The 18,329-nt window shown below is 45.9% G+C and overlaps 1 pseudogene; it reads right to left on the bottom strand.

Moving 5' to 3' along the window:
* Nucleotides 1-1,891: 1,891 nt before the first annotated feature.
* Nucleotides 1,892-16,563, bottom strand: LOC110507191 (period circadian protein homolog 2-like; annotated as a pseudogene).
* Nucleotides 16,564-18,329: the final 1,766 nt, after the last annotated feature.

The following is an 18,329-nucleotide window of genomic DNA, read 5'->3' as shown; positions in this document are numbered from 1 at the left end:
ATGAGTGCCACCAATAAAGAAGATCACAGCACTGGAAAAACCATTGATGGGTGGCTGGGTGATTTTGCAACAACGGGCACTTTTGGCGTTTCTTACATAAAAGAAAAACGTTTACTGAAAAATACATTCATTACGGATGTTAATTTCTTGTCAAATCCACATTAATAGATTTACAGACTGTTGTCAGCTTTTGATGAAGGAATGGCTGACAAGTCGGATTAGCGCTGAGCAGCCGCAGGGGGCTTGAAGCTGTTCTCACACCTGTGCCACGAATTTGACGAGGTGTGAACAGCGGGCATGGAAGCAGAGGAGGATACACTGATCAAAGCTTTGGATTGTCATGCTACCATTTGACAGAATGGCGACAAAGTCGGGGAGTTGAAAGATACTGACACAGACACAGTAGCCTGCCTATATATTTGGTTCACCTTTGCACCTGTCAAATGACATTTTTAAATAAGTGTGGGCCGAAAGAATGACAAACAAAGAACTTAGGCTATAACAAAACTATTATATAGTTTATTATAACACCAATTCAAATACATTTGTAATGTATCATGAGCCATTTTCCCCATTAGTTTCCCAAAGCCCGTTGTTGCTTGGTAAACCCATAGTCCCAAATGTGCATAAAGTAATATTTTGCATCAAAACAGGGACCCCGGGCCTGTTTCCCATCATTATCCTAATGGCGCACCATCACCATTCATCTAAAATCACGACGACATTACAAAATTAGTTTTAGCGATCCGTGAATGACAAGGGCAAAATAACAATTGCTCAGCATCCAAACGCATCAGCTGAGGGTTCGTGACGGTGAATTTGAATTCCGGGGTTAAAGGTTAGTGGCCGGTGTCAGTTGGCATGAGGATTTCAAACGTGAATGAGAGCATATGGCGTTGATACGGATCCCCTGGGACTCCCATTCCATCCTTGGATGCGTCTCTCCTATCAACTGTCTGACTCTGAAGAACAGTCACTGATCTAACAACAGAACGCCTCAGCCTAGCCCTTCATCCGCTCTGACAGTTTATTGTGCGCTTTCCCTGATCTGTTTGATGTTTTCACACGCACAACACTCATAAACAGATAATCCTCCCATTGACTACACTGATTTGAGTCAGAGGAGCCGATCTGTCGATATTCGAAATTGCCTGCTGCTTTTGAACAATAGTCACACAATCTTACCATCTGAGTTTTGGCCTTCTTCATCAGGTTCCAGCCTTAAAATGTTATTATAGCCCACATTCAAGTAAAATAGAGTAAAAACCCCATGGATCACCATCACAACAAAACAAACCCTTACCTGTCCAGATTAATTAACACTAGGGGGAAAGTGCCTACAAAACAGCAATGGACTGTGCTAAAATATCAGATTCTCAAAGTAACAGTGAGACAAATATACACTGAGTGTCCAAAACATTAAGAACACCTGCTCCTTCCATGACATAGACTGACCAGGTGAATCAAGGTGAACGCTATGATCCCTTATTGATGTCACCTGTTAATTCCACTTCAATCAGTGTAGATAAAGGGGAGGAGACAGGTTAAAGAATGATTTAAGCCTCGAGTGTGTGTGCCATTCAGAGGATAAATGGGAAAGACAAAATATTTAAGTACCTTTTAAAGGGGTATGGTAGTTTTAATTTGTTTATTTATTTAACCACGCAAGTCAGTTAAGAACAAATTCTTATTTACAATGACGGCCTACCCTGGCCAAACCCTAACCAGGACAACGCTGGGCCAATTGCCAGGCAGACTGATTTTGCCAGGCACAAAAAAAACTATTCAATCTATTTTAGAATAAGGCTATAACGTAACAAAATATGGAAAAAGTAAAGGGGTCTGAATACTTCCTGAATGCACTGTATGTGTCTGAATTTCCCTGTTTTGTTCAAGTCTGACTGCCAGGGGCGGACTGGGACGACAAATCGGCCCTGGCCTTTTCTGACACGCAGACCATTTTTTCCTGTGAGTCCCCCTCCTCTTCCTCCATATCAGGAAAGTCCTCCTCAATAGGGGCTGAGGCCAAGTCTTCACAGTACAAACATCCTGATAAAATTCAAGGATGCGTGTAGGTTAGTACAGTATTGACCCACATGACGACATAGGCACATCTGTGTGTGTGTACGTGTGCATGTGTGTTTGAGTGGGAGGTACATTTGTTTGTTTGTGAGAGGTGTGTGTGTGAAGCCAGATGTTTGACGTACCTTGACGTTGATGGCCTTGGGCAGAACCCCCATCCTCACCCAGGGCTGTTCCTTCACTAGCTCCCTCCGCTGGACAGAGGAGAAATGTGGCTGGCTCTTCTGCATCAGTCTCAGTCTCTGCTGGTCCTCCCTCCACACCTTCTGGATGTCCCTGTTCACACAGAGAGATAGCTCTGTTAGAAATGATTAACAACTGTGCTTCTCATCTACTTAGGTATTCTTCATAGTGTTACCAACATGGGTTTTTGAATTAGCTAATAGCCAATTACAGGTATGGATGACTGCTGTGTTTGCACTGACCGTTCATGCTGCCAGAGGCACTACTGGACGTTCGTTCCCCTGCCGTTGAACCCGGAACCAGAGCTTGCAATATAAACGGCCAATATACCATGGCTATTGGCTGTTTCCAGAAACGCCGCATGGCTGCCCTTAGCCGTGGTATGTTGGCCATATACCACACCCCCTCGGGCCTTATTGCTTAAATTTATAACACATCCTCTCCTCTTCTATAACAGGTGTCTCGCCTGCTGTAGGGTCCTCCTCAGGCTGAGCTGCCAGACACTTCTCTGCTGCTATACTGCTCCCTGGAGCCCCACTATGGGGTGCCATGCTGTCCTCTAGCTGCAGCAGGTTGAGCTGCAGGGGAGAGCTGCAGCGACACTCAAACAGTGGGGGAGACGCAGCCGGCTCCCGGCCAGTGGAGGAAGGGATGGAGCAGCGGGACACTGCCCCCTCTCTGGTATCCATGGCCGGGGCTTTCGTGGGTTAGGAATCCTGGGGGACAAACTGAGCCTGCAGTGGGAAGGAGGGCTGGCATGGGAAGGCCTGTTGGGTTGTGTAGGCCATCTGTCCTGGCAAAGGTGGGTGGGTTGGGGCTTGCAGGCGGGCTGGTCAGGAAAGAAGGAAGGTGCTGCGGCTATTTGACCAATCTGTCCTATCTGTCCTATTTGTCCCATTTGTCCCATCTGAGGGAATAGGTAGTTGGGCACAAGGGGGGTGATGATAGGGGGGGGTGATCAGGGGGGGTGACGATAGGGGCAGGGTATGGTGTAGCAGTGGGTGGAGCCTGGCTGCTCTGGCCCTCCCCAAAGCCAATGGAGACAGTGGGGTCAGGGCAAGTGATCTGGGCAGGGGTGGTAGGGGCGTCTGTTTCAGGCCCTGCCGGGGATGGCAGGGTTTACAGTGGAGTCAGGACACTTCACACTGGGCTTCTTGGATTTCTTATTTCGACTGCCCATCTTGGCTGCAGCGGGGGAGGCCCCGGTGCCTGCCCGTGCTCTGTTTAGCAACGTCCCCACTACCTGTGGCTTCTGAGGAGAGAAGACACACAACACAGTCAGTCAAGAATATCTATGAGATGGATCTTATCGTCTATCTCAGATGTTCCCAAAGCCAAATTTCCACAATGCTGTGTGTATGTAACTATGCATTTTGCTTACCCTGGGTGTTGGTCAGACCTCTCGGTCTGTGCAGGTACGTGGAGCAGTCTTTCTGGAAGTTTCTGGAGTTGCGGAGTTCCTTACAGCGGGTAAGAAAGGCTTCCTCCTCCTGGTGTGTGCACTGACAACACCTGCTTGGTCAGCCTCAGCCTTTTAAAGGCCTCCTTCTCCTGGGTGGGCGGGGATACCACACTGACTAGCAGCGGTGGAGGGGCGGGACTCTCAGCAATCTCTGGAGAGGTCAATCACAGGAAACAGCCAATTAGAATGAAACCTGTGTGTATGCTCACTATATTCTGTCTGGCGTTTCCTGTCTCCTACATGGACGATGGTGCTGCTATAGCTATAATGTCTGGTGATTGACACCACGCTCTCGGCCTTGCTGGGCAGAGCCAGGGGCCCTCCCTCCCTCCCAACACTGGGCGGCACCAGAGGAAAGCTTCTTAGGGGCCTTCAGACAGGCCTGGATCTGAAGAACAAGAGGGTGAAGAAGACACTACTATTAGTTATGCTCACACATCAAGCTTTAGAGTAATTTTTCCATGGGACGTTTAGCAGTGTGATGGAGATACTGTATATACCTTGTGAGACCTGCAGACACTGTCCAGACAGCTGATATGCTGGTAGGAGTAGACAGTCGGGTCACTATAGGTGACCTACTCCACACTGGCAGCAGCTGTAGCAGTAATGTCCTTGACCAGCAGAGGGGGCACTGCTGAGTCCTTCAGAAACATCACAGGACTCTTCAGCTGCTAAGCTCCAGCTGGAGACACACATCTGTTAGCAAAGACCCTCACACAGACATGTGCATATACACACGCACGCATTTACAAGCTCAAAACCGTCAATATTCTCCAACACACACACGACTTACTGTCTGTGGTTTTCCTGTATTCAGGTTTGGAGGGAGAGTAGACCTGCTGGTTCTGACTCTTCAACATGTGGACCCCTTTACAGATCTCCTGGATTGTTTTCTGTAACACACACATATAGAGATGGTGTGAGTGGGGAAGAGAAACAGAGCAAGTGATCAAGCAGAGAAAATTATGAGACATTGATTTAGAATACTGAAAACAACCAGGGAAGAAATGCAGTGTGGCATCAACTCACCAGCTTGGATTTGCCTGGTTTCTCAACCATAATCCTGTTCTCAAGGGCGTTCCTGTTGGTCTCGCTAGGCCACCCCATACTCAGCAGCTGCTCGTGGAAACCATTGCTGCCATGGCTACCGTAACCAATGGAGCCCATGTTGTGGATCGGTTGTAGGAGGAACAGTGTTGTTATAGAAACACACAGAGGATAGTGCCATGTGAGAAGTAATGCGAATTGTAAAGTGTGTGTGTGTGTGTGTGTGTATCTGTGTGTGTCTGTGTGCTGACCTGCAGCAGCAGTCTGTGGATCCACTCAGTTATCTCCTGGATGTCAGAGTCCATTAACTTCCCCTCTGTGACGATAGGTACTGCAAACACGTCTTCATTTACCGGACCCCTGAAACATCATAGACACAATGTCAAATTACATTTCAAAACACTGGTGCATAACTGACACTCCAGTGATGTCTCACTGGCCTGATATAGTTTTCATGTGTCACTACCTATAGTTTGTGTGTGTGTGTGACTCATTTGCAGACTTTGTGCCTGCCGATGTCAAAGGCTCCAGGGGTTGACGAAGCTGGACCAGCTGGTATCTATGATGACATACTCGCTATTCCGCGCACAGAACCGGTTTGAGTGGTCAAAAAGCTGTTCCACGTACTGCAGAACTGTTAGAGAGACAGACAGGGTATAGGAGTGTGTAATTCGATGCTTTCTACCCCTGTATGTTTTTGGCTACATAAAAGTGTTGGGTCGATTTCTTTTCAACTCTTATTTACATGCCAAGAGAACTGGCCTCCCGAGTGGCGCAGCAGTCTAAGGCACTGAGAGAAACTCCCCAAATACAGGTGTGCCAAGCTTGTATTGTTATACCCAAGAAGACTCAAGGCTGCTAAAGGCGTTCAACAAAGTTCACCTTCCAACAGGACAATGACCCTAAGCACACAGCCAAGACAATGCAGCAGTAGCTTTGGGACAAGTCTCTGAATGTCCTTGAGTGGCCCAGCCAGAGCCCGGACTTGAACCCGGGCTTGAACATCTCTGGAGAGACCTCTCCACTGCCAACCTCTCCACGCTCAAACGGTCCAAGAATTCCTCCTTGGTCTCGGACTCATCCCTCAGCACCGACGCCCACGTCATCTGCACCCCCCCAAAAAATATTTTGGGGCTGCCTCTCAGGTTTCCGTCATGTCCTCTCCTCCTGACCACGCTGCTTGGTCCGTTTGTGGTGGGTAGTTCTGTCACAGGTGTCGTTGGAAGAAGTGGACCAAAGTGCAGCGTGGTGAGCGTACATTTCTCTTTTTATTTAAAATGTCGCCAACAAAACAAGAAATGAAAAACAACCGTGAAGCTTACAGGGCTAAGTGCCACTACCCACAATGGAAGGAGGGAAAAAGGGCTACCTAAGTATGGTTCCCAATCAGAGACAACGATAGACAGCTGTCCCCGATTGAGAACCATACCCGGCCAAAACATAGAAACACAAAATCATAGAAAACAAAACATAGAATGCCCACCCCAAATCACACCCTGACCAAACCAAATAGAGACATAAAAAGGCTCTCTAAGGTCAGGGCGTGACAGTGTGTGTGTGTTAGGGTGTGAATGGGCATTAGGATGGAATGTATGTGTATTCTAGTATGTGTATGAGACTCACTGCAATACGACAGTGCTGAGAGAGACACAGAGATCACAGAGAGGGTCTGTATGTGTCTTACCATCATAGCCGGAGTATACCCTCTCAGCCAGTAGCAGGCAGCAGGACTGTTCCTCAGCCAGAACAATAAATCACACATACATGCAGTGCCTTCGGAAAGTATTCAGACCCCTTGACTTTTTTCACATTTTGTTAGGTTACAGCCTTATTCTGAAATGGATTAGATATATATATATATATATATATATATATTCTCATCAATCTACACACAATACCGCATAATGACAAGGGAAAAATATGTTTTTAGAAATGTTTTCTAATTTATAAAAAATAAACTGAAATATCACATTTACACAAGTATTCAGACCCTTTACTCAGTACTTTGTTGAAGCACCTTTGGCAGTGATTACAGCCTCGAGTCTTCTTGGGTATGACGCTACAAGCTTGGCACACCTGTATTTGTGGAGTTTCTCTTATTCTTCTCTGCAGATCCTCTCAAGCTCTGTCAGGTTAGATGGGGAGCATTGCTGCACAGCTATTTTCAGGTCTCTCCAGAGATGTTCAAGCCCGGGTTCAAGTCCGGGCTCTGGCTGGGCCACTCAAGGACATTCAGAGACTTGTCCCAAAGCTACTGCTGCATTGTCTTGGCTGTGTGCTTAGGGTCATTGTCCTGTTGGAAGGTGAACCATCGCCACAGTCTGAGATCCTGAGCGCTCGAGGAGGAGGTTTTCATTAAGGACCTCTCTGTACTTTACTCCGCTCATCTTTGCCTCGATCCTGACTAGTCTCCCAGTCCCTGAAAAACATCCCCACATCACCGCCATGCTTCACCTTAGGGATGGAGCCCGGTTTCCTCCATACGTGACATTTGGCATTCAGGCTAAAGAGTTCTATCTTGGTTTCATCAGACCAGAGAATCTTGTTTCTCATGGTCTGAGAGTCTTTAGGTGCCTTTTGGCAAACTCCAAGCGGGCTGTCATGTGCCTTTTACTGAGGAGTGGCCGTCTTCACTCCATAAAGACATGATTGGTGGAGTGCTGCGAAGATGGTTGTCCCTCTGGAAGGTTATCCCATCTCCACAGAGGAACTCTAGAGCTCTGTCAGAGTGACCATCGGGTTCTTGGTCACCTCCCTGACCAAGGCCCTTCTCCCCCGATTGCTCAGTTTGGCCAAGCGTCCAGCTATAGGAAGAGTCTTGGTGGTTCCAAACTTCTTCCATTTAAGAATGATGAAGGCCACTGTGTTCTTCGGAACCTTCAATGCTTCAGAAATGTTTTGATACCCTTCCCCAGATCTGTGCCTCAATACAATCCTGTCTTGGAGGTTTATGGACAATTCCTTACTCCTTGCTCTGACATGCACTGTCAACTGTTGGACCTTATATAGACAGGTGTGTGCCCTTCCAAGTCATGTCCAATACATTTAATTTACCACATTTGGACTCCAATCAAGTTGTAGAAACATCTCAAGGATGATCAATGAAAACAGGATGCACTGGAGCTCAATTTCCAGTCTCATAGCAAAGGGTCTGAATACTTATGTAAATAAGGTATTTCTGTTTTTTATTTTTATGAAAGGTGCAGAACCCTGTTTTCGCTTGTCATTATGGGGTCTTGTGTGTATCCATTTTAGAAGGCTGTAACATAACAAAATGTGGAAAAAGTCAAGGGGTCTGAATACTTTCCAAAGGCACTGTATATATATACACACACCAATGCTACCTCCCCCTGTACAAGACTAAATTGCTTCTTTACAGCATACAGATCGCTTCAGTCCCTGACCAGTAGGTGGGGATAAAATAACAAAACTGACTCCCTCATCCCCCTTCACATCCGTCAACTCTCCCGACCACTCTAATTCCCCCTTCTCACTCCTCTGAGTCAGACTGTTAGAACTATGATCGCTAGTTTCCTGCTCTATCTCCCATCTCGACCTCGCAGCAGAAGAAGGATTTCACCTGCATGCACTCTGTAGGAGACGATTCCGTGAGAGAGTGAGAGAGAGGATGAATATATATCTAAGCAGCCAGAAGAATCCAGTTGAGTCTATTTCCAACAGCCTACCTGCTGCTCATCAATATCCACAGGATATGAGTGTAGATGTGCTTCCTCATGCATATGCATGTGTCTATGCCTCAGGACTACCTGGCCTGATGACTCCTTGCTGTCCACCTGGCCGTGCTGCTGCTCCAGTTTCAACTGTTATGCCTGCGGCTATGGAACCCTTACCTGTTCACTGGACGTGCTACCTGTCCCAGACCTGCTGTTTTCAACTCTCTAGAGACAGCAGGAGCGGTAGAAATACTCTGAATCATCGGCTATGAAAAGCCAACTGACATTTACTCCTGAGGTTCTGACCTGTTGCACCCTCGGCAACCACTGATTATTATTATTTAACCTTGCTGGTCATTTATGAACATTTGAACATCTTGACCATGTTCTGTTATAATCTCCACCCGGCACAGCCAGAAGAGGACTGACCACCCGTCATAGCCTGGTTCCTCTCTAGGTTTCTTCCTAGGTTTTTGCCTTTCTAGGGAGTTTGTCCTAGCCACTGTGCTTCTACACCTGTATTGCTTGCTGTTTGGGGTTTTAGGCTGGGTTTCTGTACAGCACTTTGTGACATCAGCTGATGTAAGAAGGGCTTTATAAATACATTTGAATTGATTTACTGTACAGCTTGTATCGCTGAGTGCGTAGAAGGGAAGAGATACGTCTGCATGAGTAGAAGGGTCATAGGTACCTGTTCCAGTGCTCATACTCCAGGAGGGCAGGTGCTAGGGTGTGGTGAAGCTATAGAACACACTGACATCATGAGGGGTCAGGAACTCTACAAACTTAGCATTGTACACTATCTTTCCTGTGATGAGAGAGATAGTCACAGCAAAAATATCCTATTGGAGGTATTAAAATGGCCCTGATCAGGAAAACCAGAGCTGTCATCAGGAGAGAGTCAGTCAGAAAGGTATTAAAATGGCCCTGATCAGGAAAACCAGAGCTGTCATCAGGAGAGAGTCAGTCAGAAAGGTATTAAAATGGCCCTGATCAGGAAAACCAGAGCTGTCATCAGGAGAGAGTCAGTCAGAAAGGTATTAAAATGGCCCTGATCAGGAAAACCAGAGCTGTCATCAGGAGAGAGTCAGTCAGAAAGGTATTAAAATGGCCCTGATCAGGAGAGAGTCAGTCAGAAAGGTATTAAAATGGCCCTGATCAGGAGAACCAGAGCTGTCATCAGGAGAGAGTCAGTCAGAAAGGTATTAAAATGGCCCTGATCAGGAGAACCAGAGCTGTCATCAGGAGAGAGTCAGTCAGAAAGGTATTAAAATGGCCCTGATCAGGAGAGAGTCAGTCAGAAAGGTATTAAAATGGCCCTGATCAGGAGAACCAGAGCTGTCATCAGGAGAGAGTCAGTCAGAAAGGTATTAAAATGGCCCTGATCAGGAGAGAGTCAGTCAGAAAGGTATTAAAATGGCCCTGATCAGGAGAACCAGAGCTGTCATCAGGAGAGAGTCAGTCAGAAAGGTATTAAAATGGCCCTGATCAGGAGAGAGTCAGTCAGAAAGGTATTAAAATGGCCCTGATCAGGAGAACCAGAGCTGTCATCAGGAGAGAGTCAGTCAGAAAGGTATTAAAATGGCCCTGATCAGGAGAGAGTCAGTCAGAAAGGTATTAAAATGGCCCTGATCAGGAGAACCAGAGCTGTCATCAGGAGAGAGTCAGTCAGAAAGGTATTAAAATGGCCCTGATCAGGAGAACCAGAGCTGTCATCAGGAGAGAGTCAGTCAGAAAGGTATTAAAAGGGCCCTGATCAGGAGAACCAGAGCTGTCATCAGGAGAGAGTCAGTCAGAAAGGTATTAAAATGGCCCTGATCAGCAGAACCAGAGCTGTCATCAGGAGAGAGTCAGTCAGAAAGGTATTAAAATGGCCCTGATCAGGAGAACCAGAGCTGTCATCAGGAGAGAGTCAGTCAGAAAGGTATTAAAATGGCCCTGATCAGGAGAGAGTCAGTCAGAAAGGTATTAAAATGGCCCTGATCAGGAGAACCAGAGCTGTCATCAGGAGAGAGTCAGTCAGAAAGGTATTAAAATGGCCCTGATCAGGAGAACCAGAGCTGTCATCAGGAGAGAGTCAGTCAGAAAGGTATTAAAATGGCCCTGATCAGGAGAGAGTCAGTCAGAAAGGTATTAAAATGGCCCTGATCAGGAGAACCAGAGCTGTCATCAGGAGAGAGTCAGTCAGAAAGGTATTAAAATGGCCCTGATCAGGAGAGAGTCAGTCAGAAAGGTATTAAAATGGCCCTGATCAGGAGAACCAGAGCTGTCATCAGGAGAGAGTCAGTCAGAAAGGTATTAAAATGGCCCTGATCAGGAGAACCAGAGCTGTCATCAGGAGAGAGTCAGTCAGAAAGGTATTAAAATGGCCCTGATCAGGAGAACCAGAGCTGTCATCAGGAGAGAGTCAGTCAGAAAGGTATTAAAATGGCCCTGATCAGGAGAGAGTCAGTCAGAAAGGTATTAAAATGGCCCTGATCAGAAAAACCAGAGCTGTCATCAGGAGAGAGTCAGTCAGAAAGGTATTAAAATGGCCCTGATCAGGAAAACCAGAGCTGTCATCAGGAGAGAGTCAGTCAGAAAGGTATTAAAATGGCCCTGATCAGGAGAACCAGAGCTGTCATCAGGAGAGAGTCAGTCAGAAAGGTATTAAAATGGCCCTGATCAGGAGAACCAGAGCTGTCATCAGGAGAGAGTCAGTCAGAAAGGTATTAAAATGGCCCTGATCAGGAGAGAGTCAGTCAGAAAGGTATTAAAATGGCCCTGATCAGGAGAACCAGAGCTGTCATCAGGAGAGAGTCAGTCAGAAAGGTATTAAAATGGCCCTGATCAGGAGAGAGTCAGTCAGAAAGGTATTAAAATGGCCCTGATCAGGAGAACCAGAGCTGTCATCAGGAGAGAGTCAGTCAGAAAGGTATTAAAATGGCCCTGATCAGGAAAACCAGAGCTGTCATCAGGAGAGAGTCAGTCAGAAAGGTATTAAAATGGCCCTGATCAGGAGAACCAGAGCTGTCATCAGGAGAGAGTCAGTCAGAAAGGTATTAAAATGGCCCTGATCAGGAGAACCAGAGCTGTCATCAGGAGAGAGTCAGTCAGAAAGGTATTAAAATGGCCCTGATCAGGAAAACCAGAGCTGTCATCAGGAGAGAGTCAGTCAGAAAGGTATTAAAATGGCCCTGATCAGGAGAGAGTCAGTCAGAAAGGTATTAAAATGGCCCTGATCAGGAGAACCAGAGCTGTCATCAGGAGAGAGTCAGTCAGATAGGTATTAAAATGGCCCTGATCAGGAGAGAGTCAGCCAGAAAGGTATTAAAATGGCCCTGATCAGGAGAACCAGAGCTGTCATCAGGAGAGAGTCAGTCAGAAAGGTATTAAAATGGCCCTGATCAGGAGAACCAGAGCTGTCATCAGGAGAGAGTCAGTCAGAAAGGTATTAAAATGGCCCTGATCAGGAAAACCAGAGCTGTCATCAGGAGAGAGTCAGTCAGAAAGGTATTAAAATGGCCCTGATCAGGAGAACCAGAGCTGTCATCAGGAGAGAGTCATTCAGAAAGGTATTAAAATGGCCCTGATCAGGAAAACCAGAGCTGTCATCAGGAGAGAGTCAGTCAGAAAGGTATTAAAATGGCCCTGATCAGGAGAACCAGAGCTGTCATCAGGAGAGAGTCAGTCAGAAAGGTATTAAAATGGCCCTGATCAGGAGAACCAGAGCTGTCATCAGGAGAGAGTCAGTCAGAAAGGTATTAAAATGGCCCTGATCAGGAGAACCAGAGCTGTCATCAGGAGAGAGTCAGTCAGAAAGGTATTAAAATGGCCCTGATCAGGAAAACCAGAGCTGTCATCAGGAGAGAGTCAGTCAGAAAGGTATTAAAATGGCCCTGATCAGGAGAACCAGAGCTGTCATCAGGAGAGAGTCAGTCAGAAAGGTATTAAAATGGCCCTGATCAGGAAAACCAGAGCTGTCATCAGGAGAGAGTCAGTCAGAAAGGTATTAAAATGGCCCTGATCAGGAGAACCAGAGCTGTCATCAGGAGAGAGTTCGTCAGAAAGGTATTAAAATGGCCCTGATCAGGAGAACCAGAGCTGTCATCAGGAGAGAGTCAGTCAGAAAGGTATTAAAATGGCCCTGATCAGGAGAGAGTCAGTCAGAAAGGTATTAAAATGGCCCTGATCAGGAGAACCAGAGCTGTCATCAGGAGAGAGTCAGTCAGAAAGGTATTATGTGTTATTTCTTACATTGTTACCCAGGTAATCTTAGGTTTTATTACATACAGTCGGGAGGTACTATTGGATATAAGAGCAACGTCAACTCACCAACATTCCAACCAGGAATATGACTTTCCCGGAGCGGATCCTCTGTTTTTCCCACCACCCAGGACAATGGACCGGATCCCACCTGCAACCCAAAACAACGATGCCGTAGAGGGGTCTTCAGGTCAGGCTCCATAGACAGGCGCACCGCTCCCGAGCATACTACTCGCCAATGTCCAGTCTCTTGACAACAAGGTAGACGAAATCAGAGCAAGGGTAACATTCCAGAGAGACATCCGAGACTGTAACATTCTTTGTTTCACGGAAACATGGCTCACTCGAGACACGCTATCTGAGTCGGTACAGCCACCTGGTTTCTTCACGCATCGCGCCGACAGAAACAAGCATCTCTCTGGTAAGAAGAAGGGCGGGGGTGTATGCCTTATGATTAATGAGACGTGGTGTGATCATAACAACATACAGGAACTCAAGTCCTTCTGTTCACCAGGCTTAGAATTCCTCACAAGCAAATGCCGACCGCATTATCTACCAAGAGAATTCTCTTCGATCATAATCACAGTCGTGTATATTCCCCCCCAAGCAGATACATTGAAGGCCCTGAAAGAACTTCATTTTACTCTATGTAAACTGAAAACCACATATCCTGAGGCTGCATTTATTGTTGCTGGGGTTTTTAACAAGGCTAATCTGAAAACAAGGCTCCATAAATTCTATCAGAATATCGATTGCGCAACCAGGGCTGGCAAAACCCTAGATCATTGCTATTCTAAGTTCTGCGACGCATATAAGGCCCTCCCCTGCCCTCCTTTCGGAAAAGCTGACCACGACTCCATTTTGTTGCTCCCTGCCTATAGACAGAAACTAAAACAGGAAGCTCCCAAGCTCAGGTCTGCCCAACGCTGGTCCGACCAATCGGATTCCACGTTTCAAGATTGCTTTGATCACGTGGACTGGCATATATTCTGCACTGCGTCAAACAACAACATTGATGAATACGCTGATTTGGTGAGCGGGTTTATTAACAAGTGCATCGGCGATGTTGTACCCACAGCGTCTATTAAAACATTCCCGAACCAGAAACCGTGGATTGATGGCAGCATTCGTGCAATACTGAAAGCGCAAACCACTGCTTTTAATCAGGGCAAGTGTAATGGCTCTCTTCCTGACGAGGAGGAGTAGTAAGGATCAGAGGACCAATGCGCAGCGTGGTACGTGTTCATGCTCTTTATTAAAACAATCGAACACTGAAACAAAACAATAAACGACACGTGAAATAACCAACCGAAACAGTTCCGTGTGGAACACACAGACACAGAAAATAAACACCCACGAAACACAAGTGGGAAAAGGCTACCTCTGATTGAGAACCATACCAGGCCAAACGCAAAACACAAAATAGAAAACGGAACATAGACAACCCACCCAACTCACTCCCTGACCATACTAAAACAAAGACATAACAAAGGAACTAAGGTCAGAACTAGACAGCAAGGTGACCGGAAATATGACCGAATACAAACAGTGTAGCTATTCCCTCCGCAAGGCAATCAAACAAGCTAAGCGTCAGTATAGAGACAGAGTAGAGTCGCAATTCAACGGCTCAGACACGAGAGGTATGTGGCAGAGTCTACAGTCAATCACGGACTACAAAAGGAAAACCAGCCCCGTTGCGGATCAGGATGTCTTGCTCCCAGACAGACTAAACAACTTCTTTGCTCGCTTTGAGGACAATACAGTGCCACTGACACGGCCCGCTACCAAAACCTGCGGGCTCTCCTGTACTGCAGCCGACATGAATAAAACATTTAAACGTGTCTACCTCCGCCAGGCTGCAGGCCCAGATGGCATCCCCAGCCGCGTCCTCAGAGCATGCGCAGATCAGCTGGCTGGTGTGTTGACGGACATATTCAATCAATCCTTATCCCAGTCTGTTGTTCCCACATGCTTCAAGAGGGCCACCATTGTTCCTGTTCCAAAGAAAGCTAAGGTAACTGAGCTAAACGACTACCGCCCCGTAGCACTCACTTCCGTCATCATGAAGTGCTTTGAGAGACTAGTCAAGGACCATATCACCTCCACCCTACCTGACACACTAGACCCACTCCAATTTGCTTACCGCCCCAATAGGACACAATCACACTGCACCCATCTGGACAATAGGAATGCCTATGTGAGAATGCTGTTCATCGATTACAGCTCAGCATTTAACACCATAGTACCCTCCAAACTCGTCATCAAGCTCGAGACCCTGGGTCTCGACCCCACCCTGTGCAACTGGGTCCTGGACTTCCTGACGGGCCGCCCTCAGGTGGTGAGGGTAAGTAACAACATCTCCACCCCGCTGATCCTCAACACTGGGGCCCCACAAGGGTGCGTTCTCAGCCCTCTCCTGTACTCCCTGTTCACCCATGACTGCATGGCCATGCACGCCTCCAACTCAATCATCAAGTTTGCAGACGACACTACAGTGTCGATGAGACGGCCTACAGGGAGGAGGTGAGGGCCCTCGGAGTGTGGTGTCAGGAAAAATAACCTCATCCTCAACAAAACAAAGGAGATGATCGTGGACTTCAGGAAACAGAAGAGGGAGCACCCCCCCTATCCACATCGATGGGACAGTAGTGGAAAGGGTAGAAATGTAAGTTCCTCGGCTTACACATCACGGACAAACTGAAATGGTCCACCCACACAGACAGCGTGGTGAAGAAGGCGCAGCAGTGCCTCTTCAACCTCAGGAGGCTGAAGAAATTTGGCTTGTCACCAAAAGCACTCACAAACTTCTACAGATGCACAATCGAGAGCATCCTGTCGGGCTGTATCACCGCCTGGTACGGCAACTGCTCCGCCCACAACCGTAAGGCTCTCCAGAGGGTAGTGAGGTCTGCACAACGCATCACCGGGGGCAAACTACCTGCCCTCCAGGACACCTACACCACCCGATGTCACAGGAAGGCCATAAAGATCATCAAGGACAACAACCACCCGAGCCACTGCCTGTTCACTCCACTATCATCCAGAAGGCGAGGTCAGTACAGGTGCATCAAAGCAGGGACCGAGAGACTGAAAAACAGCTTCTATCTCAAGGCCATCAGACTGATAAGCAGCAATCACTAACATTGAGTGGCTGCTGCCGACATACAACAGACTCAACTCCAGCCACTTTAATAATGGGAAAATTGATGTAATAAATGTATCACTAGCCACTTTAAACAATGCCACTTAATATAATGTTTACATACCTTACATTACTCATCTCATATGTATATCCTGTACTCTATACCATCCACTGCATCTTGCCTATGCCGTTCTATACCATCACTCATTCATATATATTTGTATGTACATATTCTTATTCATTCCTTTACACTTGTGTGTATAAGGTAGTTGTTGTGAAATTGTTACTTTAGATTACTCGTTGGATATTACTGCATTATCGGAACTAGAAGCACAAGCATTTCGCTACACTCGCATTAACATCTGCTAACCTGTCACGTCCTGACCTTATTTCCTTTTTTATGTCTCTGTTTTAGTTTGGTCAGGGCGTGAGTTGGGGTGGGCATTCTATGTTTTATATTTCTGTGTTTGGCCTGGTATGTTTCCCAATCAGAGGCAGCTGGTTATCGTTGTCTCTGATTGAGAACCATACTTAGGCAGCCTGTTTTCCCTCTCTGGGTGTGGGTAGTTGTTTTCTGTTTTGTGTCTGCACCAGACAGGACTGTTTCGGTTTCATTTTGTTCTCTTGTTGTTTTTGTCATTCAGTGTTCTGTTCTATTAAATAATCATGAACACTTACCACGCTGCGCTTTGGTCCTCACCTTCCTCCACCCATGACAGCCGTTGCATAACCATGTGTATGTGACAAATACAATTTGATTTGATTTACACACTAACACACACCTTTCCGAGACTTCATTTGAATGTAAAATATGACATAGCTAGCTGCATGTCAGACTGGTCTGACATTCTGTTAATTTAACCCAACCTTACATTACATACATTAACCAGCTAGACATGAGCATACGTAACAATAGACTATAACAATAGACCTTTGAAACATTACAAAACAGAAAAACAGAAAACACCTTCCAAAACACAATAACACAATCTGCTGGCTTGTCCCACCACTACAGAAAACACTGAGCTAGGCTGAAACACCTGCATTTTGGAGCTCCCTTACTCAAGAAAACAAAAAAGAGACCATGTTTGTATGTTGCTTTATTAACTCAATGATTCATATATATTTTTTTTACATTGTTTGCAAACTGATATGTGACACGTATTAATGCCAAAATAACATGCAAAACAGGAAAGCCCCCCCCCCCCCATAAAAATGTGGGGCTCAAAATGACGGGTCGCCATTGCCTGTAACGGCTAATGGAGCATCATATTAGCCCGTCACAATCTACTAGCTATAAATGGAGATGGTCCAAAACAACAGTCAGTGGTGAAATTACTGTTGTGTGAATTTTGTTATCAATGTTCATAAACTTCAATTAATCTACTCAGTCTGCAACCCAGAGTTTGTAAGATGCTGGTTGAATGAAGCAGACAAGAGTCCCAGCCTACAAAAATCAAAGTGTTTATTCACGAGAACGTTCAAGTCCATTGTACAAAAACATCCATTTTATACCGGCTCCTTACGCACATACCTTCACACAAACAGCAGATATCCTACGCACATACATACAAGTTCAAATCTTCAACTACGCCCTGCTCAGACAGTCTGTGTTTTTCCACTATACAGATACATTGTTTCATCTGCAACATGTTTCATCATTTTCTGCAAGCCTAACAGTTTCTCCCCTCCACGGGTGGAGACAGAATGTCCTGTAAGGAACACAGTAGTCCAGCTTGTCTGTCGATAGCTCCTCTTATCATTTGTTTCACACTTGCACTCTGCTTACATTCTAAAAAGAAACAAAAGGTCCTTGTTCTAATTCTGACTAAAACTACACACATCAGATTATAAATGTAGGATTCTAATACATTTCATACAATTATATGGCTTCAGAGTGGAATTATTTAATCATTATCTTTAGACATACAAATTATTAAATTACAAATTGAAAAAAAGTGTAAATTGTCACTAAAGTTTTGATCAAACTACAATAAGTGATAACTCAGATTACATTGTGCTTTAGTGGTCTATAGTTAGTTTTATTTAACAGAAGTGCTACAATCCATGGCAGCCTACAATGAAAACAGTAGAAAAAAGGTCTTACTTTGAGGTTTCTAAATGAACCTCAATGAGCCTACATACAGGGCCGGCCCTAGCTTCTTGGGGGCCGAAGTGAGATTTGGTTTGGAGGCCCCCCACCTCGAGGGTAAAACATTTTATTAGTCCCCATCTTTACTGTGAAGATAAAATGTTGCAGTTATAAAGCAAGTTTGATGTAAATCTACACATTTTTCCATGCGGCGGAGAGAAACATTTGCAGTTTTACAGGCAATTTCCTGCAATTCTGCATTACTTGTCATAGAGTCGAGATACATCTTTTGCAGTTTTTAAGCTAATTTCCTGAAATTCTACACATTTTGCATGACTTTTGCCATGTTAATATGATATCTGAGTGAGAGTGACTAACAAAATCAATGGGGCCCCCCTAGAA

This window comes from Oncorhynchus mykiss, chromosome 27, assembly GCF_057628025.1.
Source record: "Oncorhynchus mykiss isolate SJ-2025 chromosome 27, ASM5762802v1, whole genome shotgun sequence".
NCBI classification, from domain to species: Eukaryota; Metazoa; Chordata; class Actinopteri; order Salmoniformes; family Salmonidae; genus Oncorhynchus; species Oncorhynchus mykiss.
This window is presented reverse-complemented; position numbering and strand designations above follow the sequence as displayed.